The following is an 18734-nucleotide window of genomic DNA, read 5'->3' on the forward strand; positions in this document are numbered from 1 at the left end:
CATCATAAACAACAAGTATAATAAATAACAGTTGATTAGTCCCCATAGTGATGAAGGAATTTAGTATTAACCTGTAGTGTTAAAAACTGAAGCTGCAGAATTGTCAATTGTTAATAGTTGGAATTGTGACCTACTACTGTATTTAGGTAGTAGGTTAGTTATGACTGAATAGAAGATTTTTTTTTTACTTGGCGAGTTCCATTCGTTGTTGGAACAAATGTGACAGACATGAGCTGTTGTCTACATTACAGTGAACCCCTAACCTTGCAGCCGGGAGACTTGTCCCTGCTGCCTAAGGATCCTACTAAGCCAGTGCGCGACTACCCCAGGCTCATTGACTGCTTCCATGGGCGAGTGGACGGGCTGGCGTACCGCTCCGTGGACCGCCTGCTCCGGCAGCGCGACATGAACGTCCGGAAAAAGACAGGTGAGCGTCGACATAACACCAAAGCCGTACCTGCCACTCTTGTTGGTACTTAATTTCCTGCACATTCAGTTCTACTTAGAAACCAAGCGAACTTAATCGGTTACTATTCACATTAACCTTATCTTTTGAAAGAGCTAAACGTTTTTTTTACTGTCGTATGTCACATAACATAGCCATTGTGCAGTCGTTTGCGCAGAAAATCACTAACGGTTGTTGAGAAAACGTTCCAATTCAGGAAAGAAAATGGACACGCTACTAGGTTTTTGAAGGTAATAGGATGAAGAAATCGTAACACGCATATGTTCAAAATGGTTCAAATCGCTCTGAGGACTATGGGACATAACATCTGAGGTCATCTGTCCCCTAGAACTTAGAACTACTTAAATCGAACTAACCTAAGGACGTCACACACATCCATGCCCGAGGCAGGATTCAAACCTGCGACCGTAGCGGCCGTGCTGTTCCAGACTGAAGCACGAATATGCACATCCCCTCTGTTGGCTAAGAAGAGATATTTTACAGAGCTTGTTTGAGTATCCTACCAAGAAGCTTGAAACGTAGAGGAAGAGAGTAAAGACAGAAGAATGATAAAGGCACTGTACGAAAGTCATTAAAACTGTGATAATGTTTCGAGATGTGGAAACAAGTGAGACATGTATTGGAAGATGTGACAGACTAGGGCGTACGCGAAGAAGGCTAATAAATCTCTCTCCAGTCATTTTCTTTGTGTAACAGTACTTAAATACATGCTTGATCTGCATTTAAAATTTGGCTCCATACAGAAGGGTCCATAACTGGCAAAATAATTGACGGACTTGTCTCATCTGTGGTAGTGTAATAGTTTGTAGTTCCGGCTATCGCCACACAAGCGTTGTATAGCATTGTTTTGTTTTGTCAGATGACATTCGCCAGATATTCAGTGTTTTGTTCTTAGTTGCACCTAGATACTCGAGTAAACATGGTTCGCGCAAGGCTTACATTCGATAAAAAGAAGTCAATTTTGAAGTGGTACTTTAAGTACGAAAAAATCAATGACGTTCAACGGAAATGTCGAAATGAATATCAGGCCCACAGACGCGTTTAACGATTCGGCACATTCGAGACAAATTTGAAGCCGAAGGCTGTGTTAAAGATGTACACAAACAACGATCTGGACGACTTGTAACAGTAACCAGTCCAGTTAAGTCCCGTCGTGTGTTACAATTCACTCGCTCGCCACAGACGTCTGTGGACAGTGTACCCGTGAAACTGGAGTGAGTCGCTCAAGTATACGGCGAATTTTGAAGACAGCAAAGAGGAAGTGCTACATCCCACGATTGCTACACGCAATGAACGAGGACGACCCAGATCGTAGAATGGAATACTGCGAGTGGTTTAATAACATGGTGCACAACAATGAAGAGTTGGCAGAGATGATTGTGTGGTCTGATGAGGCACAGTTCAAACTCAATGGTACAGTAAATCGCCACAATTGCATCTACTGGGCCGCCGAAAATCCGAACGTCCGTGTTGACAAAACCGTGAATTTGCCAGGACTAAATGCGTGGTGTGGGTTATCTTACCGGGGCTTGATTGGGACATTCTTCTTTGACGGCAGAGTTACGGGTGAGGTGTACCTTCAGAAGCCTCAAACATCCATTTTAACTGTCATACGAGACTTGCATGGAGACGGAAGAGTTTAGTTTCAACAAGATGGTACCCCAGCACAGTACCAAAATCGTGTAAGGGCGTATCTCGACGAAAATCTATCAGGAAGATGGGTAGGTCATAGAGGTGCTGTGGAGTATCCACCTCTGGACTCTTACCTGTGGGGAACACTAAAGGACGTCGTTTATCGACAAAAGCCACGCACATTGAATGAACCTCGAGAATCCGTCGTACGTTCATGAGCTAATATCCAACTGAACAAATTGCAGTTAGTAGTTTTTGCTGCAGTTCGGCGACATCGTTTGTGTGTTGATGTTAATGGTGACCATTTCTAACACCTACTGTGATATCTTTAAGTTGGACTTTAAGCTACACTTTCACCAAGAATGAGACCAATCCGTCAATTAGTTTGCGAGTTATGGACTTTTAAACAGTGGATACATTTTTGGACCCCTGTGTATGTGTGTTTGAATCAACAATAGGAAGGAATTGCGGATGATGAAATGAATAACATTCTTAAAAGATGCCAAATACTGTCCAATAATTAAAAAGTTTATTGAGCCCCTGCTTAATACTAAGAGCGCAACGATAGACTGATTGGCGAGCGTGCTGAAGAAAGCACGAAGTACGGCTCACCACACTGCTATTCAGAGCTGAATTTCGAAAAATGGTATATGGATAAATTTTCAAAGTCCACGGAACTGTGAAGAAATTTCAGCATGTCATTAATTGCGGTGGTGCAAATGAGAACTGAAGTCCACGAAATTATATAGAACTTCTACAAGTCGAACATCGCTCGCCTGTTCATAGAGTGCACGCGCAAAAAATCCGTAAACTGTAATAACTTTTCGAAACCCTACAGACATTCTGTAACTCCCTAGATTTGTCCATCCAAATATTATTATCGACATTGACAGCCCTCATACCTGCACAGCTTTTGACTCACTATTACAAAGAGCTAACTGGCCATAGTCATCATGGCAGCTCCAGGTACATAGCCCCGATCTATCTTGCAAAACACCTAAAAGGACACATAATGTAAATACAATGATAAAACCACACGTCTGAACACTTTCCATGAGTGACGCTTCCGTGCTGACTCGACTGAGCTGTTAAAAATGACAGTGCCACTGAGTTTTTATCAGAAAATCTTGCATAACGTCTTGCGCCGGCTGTACGTGAAATTTGTACCGAATAAAAATTATACCAACATTATCACTACTGTAAATATTAAACACTAATTTGGACTACAATTTCACCAGGTTTTCCATGCTGATATTAGGTTTTTTTGTGAGGTCCGTGATTTTTGGGTTGATTTCATTTTGCTCACACCGTAGTCATATTATCGTTGATTACTGTTACCTGTTTTAAATGTAAAGATAGTAAAATATTTGCAGAGAGCTGTTGTAGTCTATTACTATCGTTGACGCTAAACTTTATTCTTTTGCAATTTATTTTACACTAAATCAGCATACCGTCTCATACCACAACTCGGACGGCTTTAATAGATGTTATTAAGAGGTTTTCTAAATCTACTGTTGAAGCTCTGTCAGTTGACACCTAGTTCATTTGATTATTTAAGGTGTTTACAACTTATTAAATTTTTTAATGTATTAGATACATTCGTATCTTCCATATACATTATGTAAAAATTGCCTGAACGACGACGAGACGCTAAACCTTAATCCTCTCTGGTTCCTTCTCTGATTACCTATTGCTGGTGAATGTAGACCTGCTTCCTCGCGTTGTTTTATTCTTTTATGTGGTGTCTGTGCGTATCTGTATCTTCATAAATACCGACATTAGTTATGTGGTTGCTGTGAAATAACTTGTTTCCTCTTAAGTTTTCGCCATGTCGTTACCCTCACGCCGCCAGCGAGGCTGTAACTGCCAGTCACATGGAGAAAACCATTCGCCGTAACTCTTCGGACTTACGTGATGCACGTTTGGCAACCGGCTCATTTCACAGGTATACACTGCTGACCTAAAACATTACGACCACCTGCGTAATAGAATCTTTGTCCATCTTTGGAACGAAATACAACACGTATACTGCGTGTCAAGGATCAGACACTATGTTGGAAGATTTGGGATGTATTTGGCATTGCACCGGTCATGTAATCCGCTTAAACAACGGTCGGATGATTTGCATAAGCGGTGATTGCGCCCTGTAGCGACCCAGATGGGTTCCACAGGATTTACATCAGGTAGATATGGTCGCAGACACGTCAACGTGAGTTCACTATAATGCTCCTCAAACCTTTGGCACTAAACAAAGAAAAGTACTAGGTCATCCAAATGGATACTAAAAGAAATCCGATAAATTTTGGGTATACGATAAATAGCACAAATATAAGGGTTGTCAATTCGTCTATATACCAAGCAATCACAATTACGAGCAACATAAATTGGAAAGACGGCACAGATAATATTGTGGGAAGGCGAAACAAAGACTGTGCTTTGTTGGCAGAACACTTAGAAAATTGGACTAACCTACTAAAGAGACAGCCTATAATACACTTGTCCGTCCTCTTCTGGAATACTGCTGCCCAGTGTGGGATCCTTACCAGTTAGGATTGACGGAGGACTTCGAAAAAGTGCAAAGAAGGGCAGCTCGTTTCGTGAGCTGCGCAATAGGGGTGAGAGTGTCACTAATATGATACGCGAGTTGGGGTGGCTGTCATTGAAACAAAGGTGTTTCTCTTTACGGAGAGATCTATTTACGAAATTTCAATCAACAACTTTCTCTTCCGAATGCGAAAATATTATGTTGATACCGACCTACGCAGGGAGAAATGATCATCATAATAAAATAAGAAAAATCAGAGCTCGAACGGAAACATTTAGGTGTTCCTTTTTCCCACGCGCCATTCGAGAGTGGAATGGTGTGGAAGTTGTAGTAAAATAGTTCGATGAACCCTGTGCCAGAAACATTGTGTGTTTCAGAGTAACCATGTACATGTAGATGCAGACTGTAGCATGGTTCCGGTTCCGGTACAGAACATTTATACTGCTGAAAGATGATATCGTCGTCGAGGAAGGCATCAAGCATGAAGCGCCCAGCTGGTTTACAGTAATCAACGTGTGTTCGAGCACTACCACAGGTCCCATGCAAACGCAGAAGAATGTCTCTCTTAGCATAATAGTGCTCCCACCAGCCTGGGTCCGTGGCGCGCAGCACGTTTAGAATCGTCATTCACCTCGATGACGACGTTTATGGAGATCGTCATCGACCTAGTGCAGCAAAAATGAGATTCACTCGATGAGCCGACACGTTTACATTGATCGACGGTCGAGTCCCCATGGTCCCGTGCCTGCTACAATCATAATTGGCGATGCCGTTGGGTCAACATGTGAACACGTAGGGGTAGTATGCTGCGGAGCTCCACGTCCGACAATGTGAGATGAACGCTTGTGCTCCAAACCACTTATGCTTACACCAGCGTCATGCTCATCCGGCAGAGACGCTACAGACCACCAGCTACCCCACTCTACAGAGTAGACAAGCCTTCGAACTCCGCGTTCTGCGAAGAGTCATGGACGCGCAAGCATTTAGCGGGTAGTGGTAGTTTCACTGTTCTTCTACCTTTTTCCGTAGATGCTCAGGACAGTAACATTCGACCAGCTTCACCGTTTTCGAGATACTCGTTCACAGGCTCTGTGTCATAATAATCTGTCAAAATCGCTTATCTCAATGGATTTCCCCATTTGCAGCCCATATCTTCGCTTGGTAATCCTCCGTCCGTTTCTGGTCCGCTAACATACTTTCGTTACCGCGTTACATACCCGCAACGCCACCAGGCGGCTTCCAACGTCACGGTAGACAGTGGTCAGAATGTTTTGACTTATCAGTGTATTTCGCCAATAGCAGAGGCTCAGCTGTAATGGGCTAGTCAAACAGACACCACCACTTGCTGACTCCTAGCGAACTACAGGCGTGTTCACCTGTATCTGGACTCGCGTAGCACCGCCCCGCATGTCAAACCATGTCGAGGTTAGCCTCTCGTGTGTAGTACCTAAAATGTTGTTTTGTCACAGATATTTTTCTTTCCTTTTACTGAGGAGAAGCAAGAGGCAGAACTGTTGGGGGGGGGGGGGGGAGGGGGAATGGTAGTGGACAGTAAGTACTTAGATATTAGCTGACTCAGACAAGCATTAATATTTTTGATGGAGTGGTCCATGAAATGAAATAAGGGCTACTGTTACATAGACCAAAGTGACGACGTGAATCAAACCTGAAGATTCCGCCGAAATGTCGGATCTTAAAACAAGAAAATTCTTTTATTTAGCTAGGAAGTAGTTGAGGGAGACAAGAAACATAATTTATAGATAAAGGAGGTGAAGATTAGGTGATGAAAATCCATTGTTCAGCCTCGACAGATGCGTGGATGTGAAGGTAGCCGATTTGTTGCCTATAGTGTTCAATAAGCTCATTTTGTACCGTATATGTCTTACGTCCTCCCCCCCCATGAACCATGGACCTTGCCGTTGGTGGGGAGGCTTGCGTGCCTCAGCGATACAGATAGCCGTACCGTAGGTGCAACCACAACGGAGGGGTATCTGTTGAGAGGCCAGACAAACGTGTGGTTCCTGAAGAGGGCAGCAGGCTTTTCAGTAGTTGCAGGGGCAACAGTCTGGATGATTGACTGATCAGGCCTTGTAACACTAACAAAAACGGCCATGCTCTTCTGGTACTGCGAACGGTTGAAAGCAAGGCGCAACTACAGCCTTCATTTTTCCCGAGGGCATGCAGCTCTACTGTATAGTTAATGATGATGGCGTCCTCTTGGGTAAAATATTCCGGAGGTAAAATAGTCCCCCATTCGGATCTCCTAGCGGGGTCTACTCAAGAGGACCTCGCTATCAGGAGAAAGAAAACTGTCATTCTATGGATCGGAGCGTGGAATGTCAGATCCCTTATTTGGGCAGATAGGTTAGAAAATTTAGAAAGGGAAATGGATAGTTTAAAGTTAGATAGAGTGGGAATTAGTGAAGCTCGGTGGCACGAGGAAAAAGACTTTTGGTCAGGCCAATAAAGGGTTACAAATACAAAGTCAAATAGGGGTAATGCAGGAGTACGTTTAATAATGAATAAAAAATTGGGAAGGCGGGTAAGCTACTACAAACAGCATAGTGAACGCATTATTGTGGGCAAGACAGACACTAAGCCCACTCCTACTACAGTAGTACAAATTTATATGCCAAATAGCTCTGCAGATAACGTAGAAATTGAAGAAATGTATGATGAAATAAAAGAAATTATTCAGATAGTGAAGCGAGGCGAAAATTTAATAGTCATGGGTGACTGGAATTCGGTAGTAGGAAAAGGGAGAGAAGGAAGCATAGTAGGTGAATATGGATTGATGCTAAGAAATGAAAGAGGAAGCCGCCTGGTACAATTTTGCACAGAGCACAACTTAATCACAGCTAACAACTGGTTCAAGAATCATAAAAGAAGGTTGTAAACATGGCAGAAACCGGGAGATACTGACAGGTTTCAAATAGATTACATAATAGTAAGATAAAGGTTTAGGAACCAGGTATTAAATTGTAAGACATTTCCAGCGGCAGAAGTGGACTCTGACCACAATCTATTGGTTATGAACTGTAGATTAAAACTGAAGAAACTGCAAAAAGGTGGCAATTTAAGGAGATGGGACCTGGATAAGCTGACTAAACCAGAGGTTGTGCCGGCCGCGGTGGTCTCGCGGTTCTAGGCGCCCAGTCCGGAACCGTGCGACTGCTACGGTCGCAGGTTCGAATCCTGCCTCGGGCATGGATGTGTGTGATGTCCTTAGGTTAGTTAGGTTTAAGTAGTTCTAAGTTCTAGGGGACTAATGACCACAGCAGTTGAGTCCCATAGTACTCAGAGCCATTTGAAACAACCAGAGGTTGTACAGAGTTTCAGGGAGAGCATAAGAGAACAATTGACAGGAATTGGGGGAAAGAAATACAGTAGAAGAATAATGGGTAGCTTTGAGAGACGTAGTAGTCAAGCCAGCAGAGGATCTAATAGGTAAAAAGACGAGGGCTAGTAGAAATCCTTGGGTAACAGAAGAAATATTGAATTTAATTGACGAAAGGAGAAAATATAAAAATGCAGTAAATGAAGCAGGCAAAAAGGAATACAAACGTCTCACAAATGAGATCGACAGGAAGTGCAAAACAAAATGGCTAGAGGGCAAATGAAGGATGTTGAGGCTTATCTCACTAGGGGTAAGATAGATACTGCCTACAGGAAAATTAAAGAGGCCATTGGAGAAAAGAGAACCACTTGTATGAACATCAAGAGCTCAGATGGAAACCCAGTACTAAGCAAAGAAGGGTAAGCAGAAAAATGGAAAGAGTATATAGAGGGTCTGTTCAAGGGCGATGTACCTGAGGACAATATTATGGAAATGGAAGAGGATGTAGATGAAGATGAAATGGGAGATAGGATACTACGTGAAGAGTTGGACAGAGCACTGAAAGACCCGAGTCGAAACAAGACCCCGGGAGTGAGACAGGGTTGTAGCCTCTTACCGATGTTATTGAATATGTATATTGAGCAAGCAGTGAAGCAAACAGAAGAAAAATTCGTAGTAGGTATTAAAATCCATGGAAAAGAAATAAAAACTTTGAGGTTCACCGATGACATTGTAATTCTGTCAGAGACAGCAAAGGACTTGGAAGAGCAGTTGAACGGAATGGATAGCGTCTTGAAAGGAGGATATAAGATGAACATCAACAAAAGCAAAACGAGGATAACGGAATGTAGTCGAATTAAGTCGGGAGATGCTTAGGGTATTAGATTAGGTGATGAGACACTTAAAGTAGAAAAGGAGTTTTGATATTGGGGGAGAAAAATAACTGATGATTCTCGAAGTAGAGAGGATATAAAATGTAGACTGGCAACGGCAAGGAAAGCGTTTCTGAAGAAGAGAAATTTGTTACATCGTGTATAGATTTAAGTGTCAGGAAGTCATTTCTGAAAGTATTTGTACGGAGTGTAGCCATGTGTGGAAGTGAAACACGGACGATAAATAATTAGGACAAGAAGAGAATAGAAGCTTTCGAAATGTATTGCTACACAAGAATGCTGAAGATTAGATGGGTAGATCACATAACTAATGAGGAGGTATTGAATAAGATTGGGGAGAAGAGAAGTTTGTGGCACAACTTGACTAGAAGAAGGGATCGATTGGTAGGACATGTTCTGAGGCATCAAGGGATCACAAATTTACCTTTGGGGGACAGCATGGAGGGTAAAAATCGTAGAGGGAGACCAAGAGAAGAATAAATCCAGCAGATTCAGAAGGATGTAGGTTGCAGTAAGTACTGGGAGATGAAAAAGCTTGCACAGGAAAGAATACCAGTCTCAGGTCTGAAGACCACAAGAACATGTCTTTCGTCCATCTTCACTCTTGAAATACTGAAACGGAGTTTTTTTACCTATTTTAGCAGCACATCAATACAAAGGAATTAGTAAACGCCTGAGCGACAATGATACTGTGACTGAGATAAAATACAAAGATATGGCACTTTATGAAAAGGGAGCGTATTCGTCTGCTAAATTAGCAGATGGGTGTGTTAGAAGTGATATGGGGAAATTTAGAGGAAAAGCACAGTCACTGGGAAACTACTATCCCTTGCTGTGTGGGCTAGTTCACTGCCAGATGTTTCCCCTCGATTCCGGAAATTTTAGAAGAAACAGATGTCACGTCTAGAAAAGAGACTGTAGGTTCCAAAACATGTCAGTCTTCATTAAAGACCTGATTTCACTGTCAGTGTTTAAATTTTTATCAGTTTTTTCCTCGCTGCTGTTTTCCTCTTTTTACGAGAGATATTCTCAAAAGAACTATTACAAGAAGAATAAATACTCGTCTGCAGGAACAGAAGAGCAATCGTCAACTGTGCAAATCCTATGAATCCGCAGTAGCACATGATGCCCTGAAACCAGAGAAACAACAAAACTGATTCATTGATACTGAAATCTCGTCTGCCGCTAATCATTACGGTGCTTCCAGAATGAGATTTTCACTCTGCAGCGGACTGTGCGCTGATATGAAACTTCCTAGCAGATGAAAACTATGTGCCGAACCGAGACTCGAAATCGGGATCTTTGCCTTTCGGCCTCAATTGCTCTACCATCAGAGCTACCCAAGCACGAATTACGTCTCCTCCTCACAGCTTTACTTCTCCCAGTATCTCGCCTCCTACCTTCCAAACTTTACTGAAGCTCTCTTGCGAACCTTGCAGACGGGACGTGAGTCGTGCTTGGGTAGCTCAGACGATAGAGCACTTGCCCGCGAAAGGCAAAGGTCCGGAAGTTTCATATCAGCACACACTCCACTGTAGAGTAAAAATCTCATTGTGGAAACATCCCCCAGGCTGTGGTAAGCCATGTCTCCTCAATATCCTTTCTTTCAGTGGTACTAGTTCTGCAAGGTTCGCGGGAGAGCTTCTGTAGAGTTTGGAAGATAGGAGGCGAGGTGCTGGCAGAGGTGAAATTGTGAGGACGGGGAGTGAGTGGTGCTTGGGTAGCTCAGATGGTAGAGCACTTGCCCGTGAAAGGCAAACGTCCCGAGCCCGAGTCTCGGTCCAACAAACAGTTTTAATCTGCCAGGAAGTTTCATTACTGTGCTGCTATGTATATATACCCTTTACATATGTAGAGAGGCCATATAATTTCAGAAATACAAAAACAACTTAAAATAGAAGTTATGGAGTGAAATTATGCGATTTGTGGGCCGCAGCGTTAAATAAAGGAAATACTCCCGACTTTTCAACCGTACAAGCTCCATAACATACGTTTTCTTTCCCGTTGGATTCACAGTCGAATTAAATTTGTTAGATAAGAATAATCTGGCGGACTGGCGGTTACGATTTAACTGGAATATGCTTTTATTTCGTCTTCTTTGACTGTTGCACACTTTCTGTAGTACCGAAATTTTCATGTGTCTGAAATGCATGCTAAGTATTAATATATAAATATGTAACAATCGTTATTGATTTAGTCGACTGAGTAAAAAATTGTAATAAAATTAAATGTAAAAGAATTTTAAATGGCGCTACAGTCATGGACTGTGCGGCTGGTCCCGGCGGAGGTTCGAGTCCTCCCTCGGGAATGGGTGTGTGTGTTTGTTCTTAGGATAATTTAGGTTAAGTAGTGTGTAAGCTTAGGGACTGACGACCTTAGCAGTTAAATCTCATAAGTTTTCACACACATTTCAAATGGCGTCTTCGGATTAAATTCGAAATTTACGTAATTCATGCAGTGTTAAAATGCAAGTGGATGGTCTGGGGTGAACAAAAACACAAATAACATTAAGAATTCGTCGAAATACACTAGGGCATGATGTCAGAAAACGAAATTTTACCACATTTTAAAATAAACATCACGAAACCCAGTGGGAGTTGATCTGTGTGTGTGTGTGTGTGCGTGCGCCCATCGGTTTCTTTCAACTAGTTCATAAGCAGTCCATTACTTGCTAGGCGTAATATTTTCTACATTTCTCAGTGAGTGATTTTTTGTAGCAATGTGAGCTGCGAATGGACCTTTATTTAAATTATCCAGTTGCAATGCATTAAGGAGTGGTTTTCTCACCATCTCAAACCTTCTACCTGTCCGACCAAACCAGAACTCCGGACATCTACGTTGTACAAGATGGCCGGTAGCTCTTCCGTTGCCACTCTCCACCCCACCCCAACCCACCCCATTCCCCTTCCACGGGGAGGGAATCTGTGTACTCCATCTGTCCTTAGCTACTGTTCTCCATATGACCATGAGCAATTGATTCAGAAATCCTTGCAAGCAGCGTAATTCTGGGTTGGACGTGTGTACCAGCCCGGGATTCTGATGTGGAAAAGCGCAAATAAACCACATCACTGTAGGCTGTCACAGATTCTCGTCGTTAATTCGCCTTGTGGATTAGATTTCTGGCCGTGATAACTCTCCAAATCTCGGAAGTGGCGTGGTAACGCGCTCGAATACCCCACCAGGTCATGAGTTATGTGAACTGCTTTCGCACACTGCGGATACATTTTTACGTCAACAAAATTCGTGCCGAACCGTGCCTCCGTGATCGTTCGTCTTAACTACTTCGGCTATCCGTGCATACCTCCTGGACTGACCCAAATTTGTAGAAGTCACACTGTCCCTATCCTACGCTCGCAAAATTTTTCGTGTGATTCTCACATAGGAAGAGACAACGTTATTCTCAACGAATTTGCCTTACTGGGCATGTATTACAAGCTTGCAATATTTCTATTTTTTCATATCTCTATACATGCGTGACCGAAGGACATTATATACTATTATACAGATACTGTAAACTACAGACGTAGCAGGCATGAATCATATTTGAGTATATTCCCAATTTCCTGTATGGAAACTGAGGGATTTACGATTTACGCTTAGTGATCAAAAGTCGTTGGAAGCCCTGGATGTGATGTCGGTCTTCGGCTGTTGAGATGTATGCGGTCCTAGTAGAAATGGTTTCCTCACACTCAACTTCCAAATCAGCGGTGATGTAGCTCATAGTAGATAATCCATCTCCCGTGCTTCCCTGCAGACGAGACGTGATGTTCGTGCGTTAAACGTCTGTGTTGACTTTGTGCGACTGTAAACGAATGTGGATAAACTACGTTGTCTCTGCGATACTGAAGATCCACCCTATCCAGTGTTGGCTACGAAAATCAGAATTCTAACGTAATCACCCAATGTAGGATTTAATTGTCGGTGTTTATTTCAGTTTCTAGCCTTACCTTCAATTTTATCAATGGTTTATTTTTAGAACATAAAATAACGATTTCAAGCTACAAATACAATTACTGATTTACAAAAATATTGTAAATTTAAAATGCTTCATTTTCTGCCATTGAATATCGAAAATAGTGTCTATTGTTCCACACTGCATTGTATCATAGTCGTTTTGCAATGTTACGTATGTATTATCATGGTTACTTTGTAGCTGAATATTATATTTCGTAAAGATATCGAAACATCATGAAAATGAAGCGTTGCAACGCTAAGTAGCAGAATATCACATCACTGCACAGTTAGCAAATATATCTTTGTATCTTCGTTTATCTCGCAGTTCATCATGTAGTTTTGAAGGTCTATATTTGAATTCTATGACCTCTAGGTTGTCCACGCTCATTTCATGGCAGACATACTGATCGCCTACCTGTGTTGTGTTTGTCGATTGCTAATCGCTTTACGTCTGGCCGTAGTAGCCCTTTAATACAAACGTGTAGACTTGCCGTTCTTAGTATGAAAGCCAGTAGTGATCAAAGCCATTGCCATATATCATAGGCTGTGCAAAATGCAATCTGTGTCTTAATATCTTTTCTTCTTTACATTTTACACTGTTGGACAAGTTCATTAGGTGAATATCATGTAGCTTAGTACGTACTGGAATGGTTTCAATGACAACCTTAAACAGCATGTTGTTTGTTGATGGTTACTAATAATTTTCCACTACCCAGGCCAGTTTAACAGAGGGTTCTTATTCTGTATCATGTGCAGAGACATGGTTTTTGTAGAGTGGCCGTACAATTTCCTTGCAGCACACGGTTTATCACTCTAGTTATTCTCAATCATTGCCATTTTCAAGCAAATACTAGTATACAGTATTAGATTACGCTCCCCTTATAGCCGTCCATAATGGCGAAAGTGTTGCCGGTGCAGAATTTTGTACATGAACTTACCTCTCATTGATTACGTCCCATAAATGTTCGGTGGGTGACCAAATCATTCGCTCCAATTGTCCACAATGTTCTTCAAACAAATCGTGAACAACTGTCGCTCAGTGACATGCCGCACTGGCATCCATAAAAATTCCATCGTTGTTTGGGAACATGAAGTACATGCCTGAAAATGGTCTCTCGTTTCCAGTCAGTGAGCAGTTCATTTCGACCAGGGGACCCAGTCCATACCACGTAAACATGCCCCACACCAATATGGAACCACCACCAGCTTGCACGAGCTATGTTAGCAACTTACGTCCTTGGCTTCGTGGGATATGCGCCACCCTCGATCCCTACAATCAGCTCTTACCAACGTAAAACGGGACTCATCTGACCATAGCGCAGCTTTCCAGTCGACTAGGGCCCAACAGCTATGGTCACGAGCCCAGGAGAGGCGCTGCAGGCGATGGCGTGCTGTTAGCAATGGCACTCGCATCGGTCGTCTGCTGCCATAGCTCATTAACACCAAACTGTGCCGCACTTTCTTCACGGATACGTTTGTCACACATCCAACATCGACTTCTGCGGTAATTTCACGCAGTGTTGCTTCTTTGATGGCACTGTCAACTCACACCAAGGCCGCTGCTCTCGGTCGTTAAGTGAAGGCCATCGGCCTCTAACTAGTCCGTGATGAGAAGTAATGCATGACATCTGGTATTCTCTACACACTCTTGACACTGTGGATCTCGGAATATTGAATTCTCAACGTCCATTGCTTCTACCGCCAACTACAACTCCTCGTTCAGAGTGTGTTCACTCCCGTCAGGCAGACATAATCACGTCGAAAATCTTTTCACATCAATCATCTGAGTGCACATTAGATCTCCCCAAATGCACTGCCCTTCTCTACATTGTTTATGCGACGCTACCGCCATCTGTATATGTGCATATCGCTCTCCTATGAGTTTTTGTTTGTCACCTCAGTGTGTTTCTCCAACGTTAAGCAGTGCTATATGGCTTTCATATCTGACAGCGTTGGTAAGGATTTCCATCAGAATTGGATTCCTTACTCTTGTCTTTCTAATAACTTTGTGTACCACTAAGGAACTGCATTTCGCTTGTTCTTCAGTCTTGCCGACACTATCTTTCTCGCAGGGTTACGTAAAAATTTTGTATTTGACCTCGGCACACGAAAAATCTGATAGTCAACTATTGCTGACGTGACTTGCAATATGGATGGGACATAATAAAACCTTGGACAGGATGCAGCCGTTTATCAGTTTTGCCTCTTGATGGATGTTTGGATTGCGCATTGGGTGCGGTTGGGCACTGACTCTAGTTCTGTGAAGCACTGGACGTCAGTTGAAAGCCGCCATTTTTAGTAGGTCTGATACGCATTCGATCCTTAGACTTCGGACATTCGTCAGTATGGGAATCCATTGTTGTTCGTCTAACCGTATGCCGCTGCCAATATTCAGCACTCGAGATTTGTTATAATTTATAATGGGTACGGTAGCTAGTTAACAGGTGTCATGAGTGTTTTGATGAATGCTATCTGATCTTACGCCGAAGCAAATAGGCTTAGGTTATCGGTGAATGACCGTCAAATAATCTTTAAGGCCAATAACGTCAAACCTGGGTCAGCACTGTCCAATTTCCTCAACAATGGCTCCACTGCGATTGCGTAAAAAGCCACTGGTAATGGAAAACCCTTTCGCACTTATCATTTAATGTCAATGTGTCCTGTTCCTTGCCCATTAATCATTACTTTTGATTTTGGCCCGTTCAACAAGTATTTGATGATCTGTCTGTATTTATTACTAATTATAAATGCCTCCGCTTTTTTAAGTGCGAAACTATGGAAGACCCTGTCAGATGCTTTAGAGAAGTTAACTTTAATGGAAGTCTGCAGATGTCCGTTATTGCTATTGTGTTACGGAATTTGCTTAGTCTGTCTGTGATACAGCAGCCGTCTGGTGTTCCCTTATCAAGTTCTTCTTTACTTGATTTAGTCTGGTGTTAATAGTGCAGGCTAGAACTTTGTAATCGGCATTTATGAAAGTTATTGGCCTCAAAGATTCTATGTTTGGTGGATATTTCTTCGGTGCTAAGCTTCTTAGTATTTCCTGGGAGTTGTCGGATGTTACAAGCATCGTTAAATATGTTAATAAAGCACGTCTTTTAAAATGTCCAAATAAGTAAGATAGAATTCCGCTGGCAACACCTCTAAATCGGGCGATTTTCCTCTGAGACAGCTGTACGGTGCTTCAGATGCTCCCTCTTCTGTGAATGCGTCAGCGTGGGCGCAATTCTCTGCCTCAGTTACGGAAGCAATGCTATACGGCAGAAAACGAGCTTCACATTTCTCGTCTGCTTACACTTTAGCAAATAATTCGCGGAAACGTTGCATGATTCCGTATTTTATGAGTTCCTATTGGGCTATACTCTCCTCTTCTATTTTAATTCCTCAGTGACTTTTTTGATGAGCCAGTTTTGTTGTCTGGATATGTGGTAAAGGGTAGCAGTTTTCTTTTGTATGATGTTGTCACGTCTTGATCTCACTTTAAGACCTTCTTACTTCCTTCTCTCGAATAACGCGATTTGTGCTTCGATATGCTTTATTCGTACACTATTACTGTTATTTCCTCAGTTAGTTGGTAAAGCTCTGGAAGGCATAGAAGAAGGAAGTCTGCAGTCTGATTCTCTCATTCACCCTTGTTATAACTTTACTATCTGACAAGCGTCTTCATTGTCGAATAAAATGTTCTCGGGTTTCCAACCGCGTCAATTGTTTAAAACTGCACGAGCTTTCGGCCAAGCACTCCTTGGCCATTGTCAAGTTTTATGACTGCCAGTGGGCTGTTGGTGCGCCCTTATACACGCTAGCTGCCGGCTGTGACGTCACTGGTGCCCGAGACATTGCCATATATGGGCATGTTTTGAGTCGGCGTTCGATGTGCCGTCTTCAACCGCGCGATCGCTGGATCCCACGCAGCGCTGAGCTGTAAGCCACCGTCTCTATTCAGGGTGTTTGTGGTAATTTTTATTTTAATGGCTTCCTGTATTAAACTGTCCCAGAAGCCGTTCGTGCGAGCCACAACAGAGGTATCGTCAAATATTATGTGATGACCGTTTTCTAATGCATGCTCAGCTAACGCAGATTTCTCTGGATGTCGTAGGCGATAATACCTCTCATGTTCTTTCCTGCGTTGTTCCGCAGTGCGTACTGTGTGTCCGATGTACTTCTGGCCCCACTCACAAGGTATTTCGTAGACTCCAGGTGTTCTGAGACCTACTGCGTCTTTAACTGGTCTCAGTAATTGACGGATTTTTGTTGGAGGCCTGAAGATCGATTTGATCTTGTGCTTTTCAACAGGCGGATTATCTTGCGCGACACAGAGCCACAGAATGGCATCAAAGCAAGTTTCTGTTCCTGCTCTTCGTCGTTGGTCTTATTCTGACATATCCCAGAAATCACTTTTATCACTTGATGGGCGCTGTAGCCGTTCTTCCTGAAAACCTTGCTTGGGTGGCTCAGTTCGTGGGACAGGTTGTCGTCGTCTGATATTACTCTCGCACGATGCACTAATGTTTGTAACGCTGTGCGCTTCTGTGCTGGATGGTGATGGCTGGTAGCGTGCAGGTACACGTATGTGTGGGTGGGTTTTCTGTAGACGCTGTGGCCAGGGCACCCATTTCATTTACGGTAGACAAGGACGTCAAGGAAGTTCAATACATTATCTTTTTCCACCTCCATGGTGAACTGGATATTACTGTTGATGCCCTTGAGGTGTTCCCAAAACTCGTCTAATTTCTCGCGTCCGTGTGGCCAAATGACGATGGCCAAGGAGTGCTTGGCCGAAAGCTCGTGTAGTTTTAACCAATTGACGCGGTTGGAAACCCGAGAACATTTTATTCAATGCATTCATACGTCTTCATTGTCTTTTTGCATGCTGCACCCACCACTGCAGTGTGTTGGGTTACTTCCTAATAGTTCTGATGGAAGCCTTCCATGTTCCTAACACCATCTCTTTTAATTAAATATCGCTGAGGTAGTATTTCGTTTCCAGTGGACCCTCCCGAGAAAAGTCTGTTGTTTTGACAAATTAATTCTGGTTATGTAGGCACAGTGATCCGAATAGTTCACTAGGCTTATTTCAACGCATGTGTCATTAACAGCTGTGTCTCGTGAGATACAGGTCCTGTCTGTTCTACTTGCCGAACTGCTGGGATCGTGGGTGTAGGATGTGTCACTATTCGTAGTCTCTCAGGTATCCCGCACATTCAGCTTTGTGATCATATGCTCCATCTCTGCGCACCTGTTACAATTTGGCGTTCGATCTCTCCGGTTGGCAACACAATTAAAATCTTCCCCAGTTACATCATTATTCCACGTCCTCGGCAAAACATACATAACTTGGTGTTTAAAATACTCTGCCCTTGAGGTTTTCTAGCTGCTTCCACACGTAGCGTACACACTTATAAAATGCGTTTCTGCTACGTCAATTACTAATGTCTTTCCGTTTAATAACCTGCCCCATTCTACAGCTGTTATACCTTCTGTCGTTAATATAAGTGTGCCATCATTTTCAACTCTGTTACGCATTACATTATAACCTGAAATTTAGTCGAGATTGTCTCTAGCACCTTACTATAATAGTGCTGTGTATGTTTCACCTACATGTAAAAATTGTTGAAAAAAATGGCTCAAATGGCTCTGAGCACTATGGGACTAAACTGCTGTGGTCATCAGTCCCCTAGAACTTAGAACTACTTAAACCTAACTAACCTAAGGACATCACACACATCCATGCCCGAGGCAGGATTCGAACCTGCGACCGTAGCAGTCGCACGGTTCCGGACTACGCGCCTAGAACCGCGAGACCACCGCGGCCGGCTAATTGTTGAAGAGACACCAAATTTAAGACCGAAGAGATTTTGCTAACGTTGAAAGTGCAGAATTTATTGTTTTGCAACACCATTGTGACTC

General features: G+C 42.9%; 1 long non-coding RNA gene across 1 annotated transcript in view; it reads left to right on the forward strand.

Moving 5' to 3' along the window:
- The first annotated feature begins 269 nt into the window (after window positions 1-269).
- LOC126267146 (uncharacterized) overlaps window positions 270-18734 on the forward strand; it is a 39491-nt gene continuing 21026 nt past the window's right edge. Inside the window, exon 1 of the long non-coding RNA XR_007548963.1 lies at window positions 270-427. This is a non-coding gene — a long non-coding RNA (uncharacterized LOC126267146). The remainder of the gene's footprint in view (window positions 428-18734) is intronic.

The sequence above is a fragment of the Schistocerca gregaria genome, chromosome 4, assembly GCF_023897955.1.
Source record: "Schistocerca gregaria isolate iqSchGreg1 chromosome 4, iqSchGreg1.2, whole genome shotgun sequence".
Lineage (NCBI taxonomy): Eukaryota > Metazoa > Arthropoda > Insecta > Orthoptera > Acrididae > Schistocerca > Schistocerca gregaria.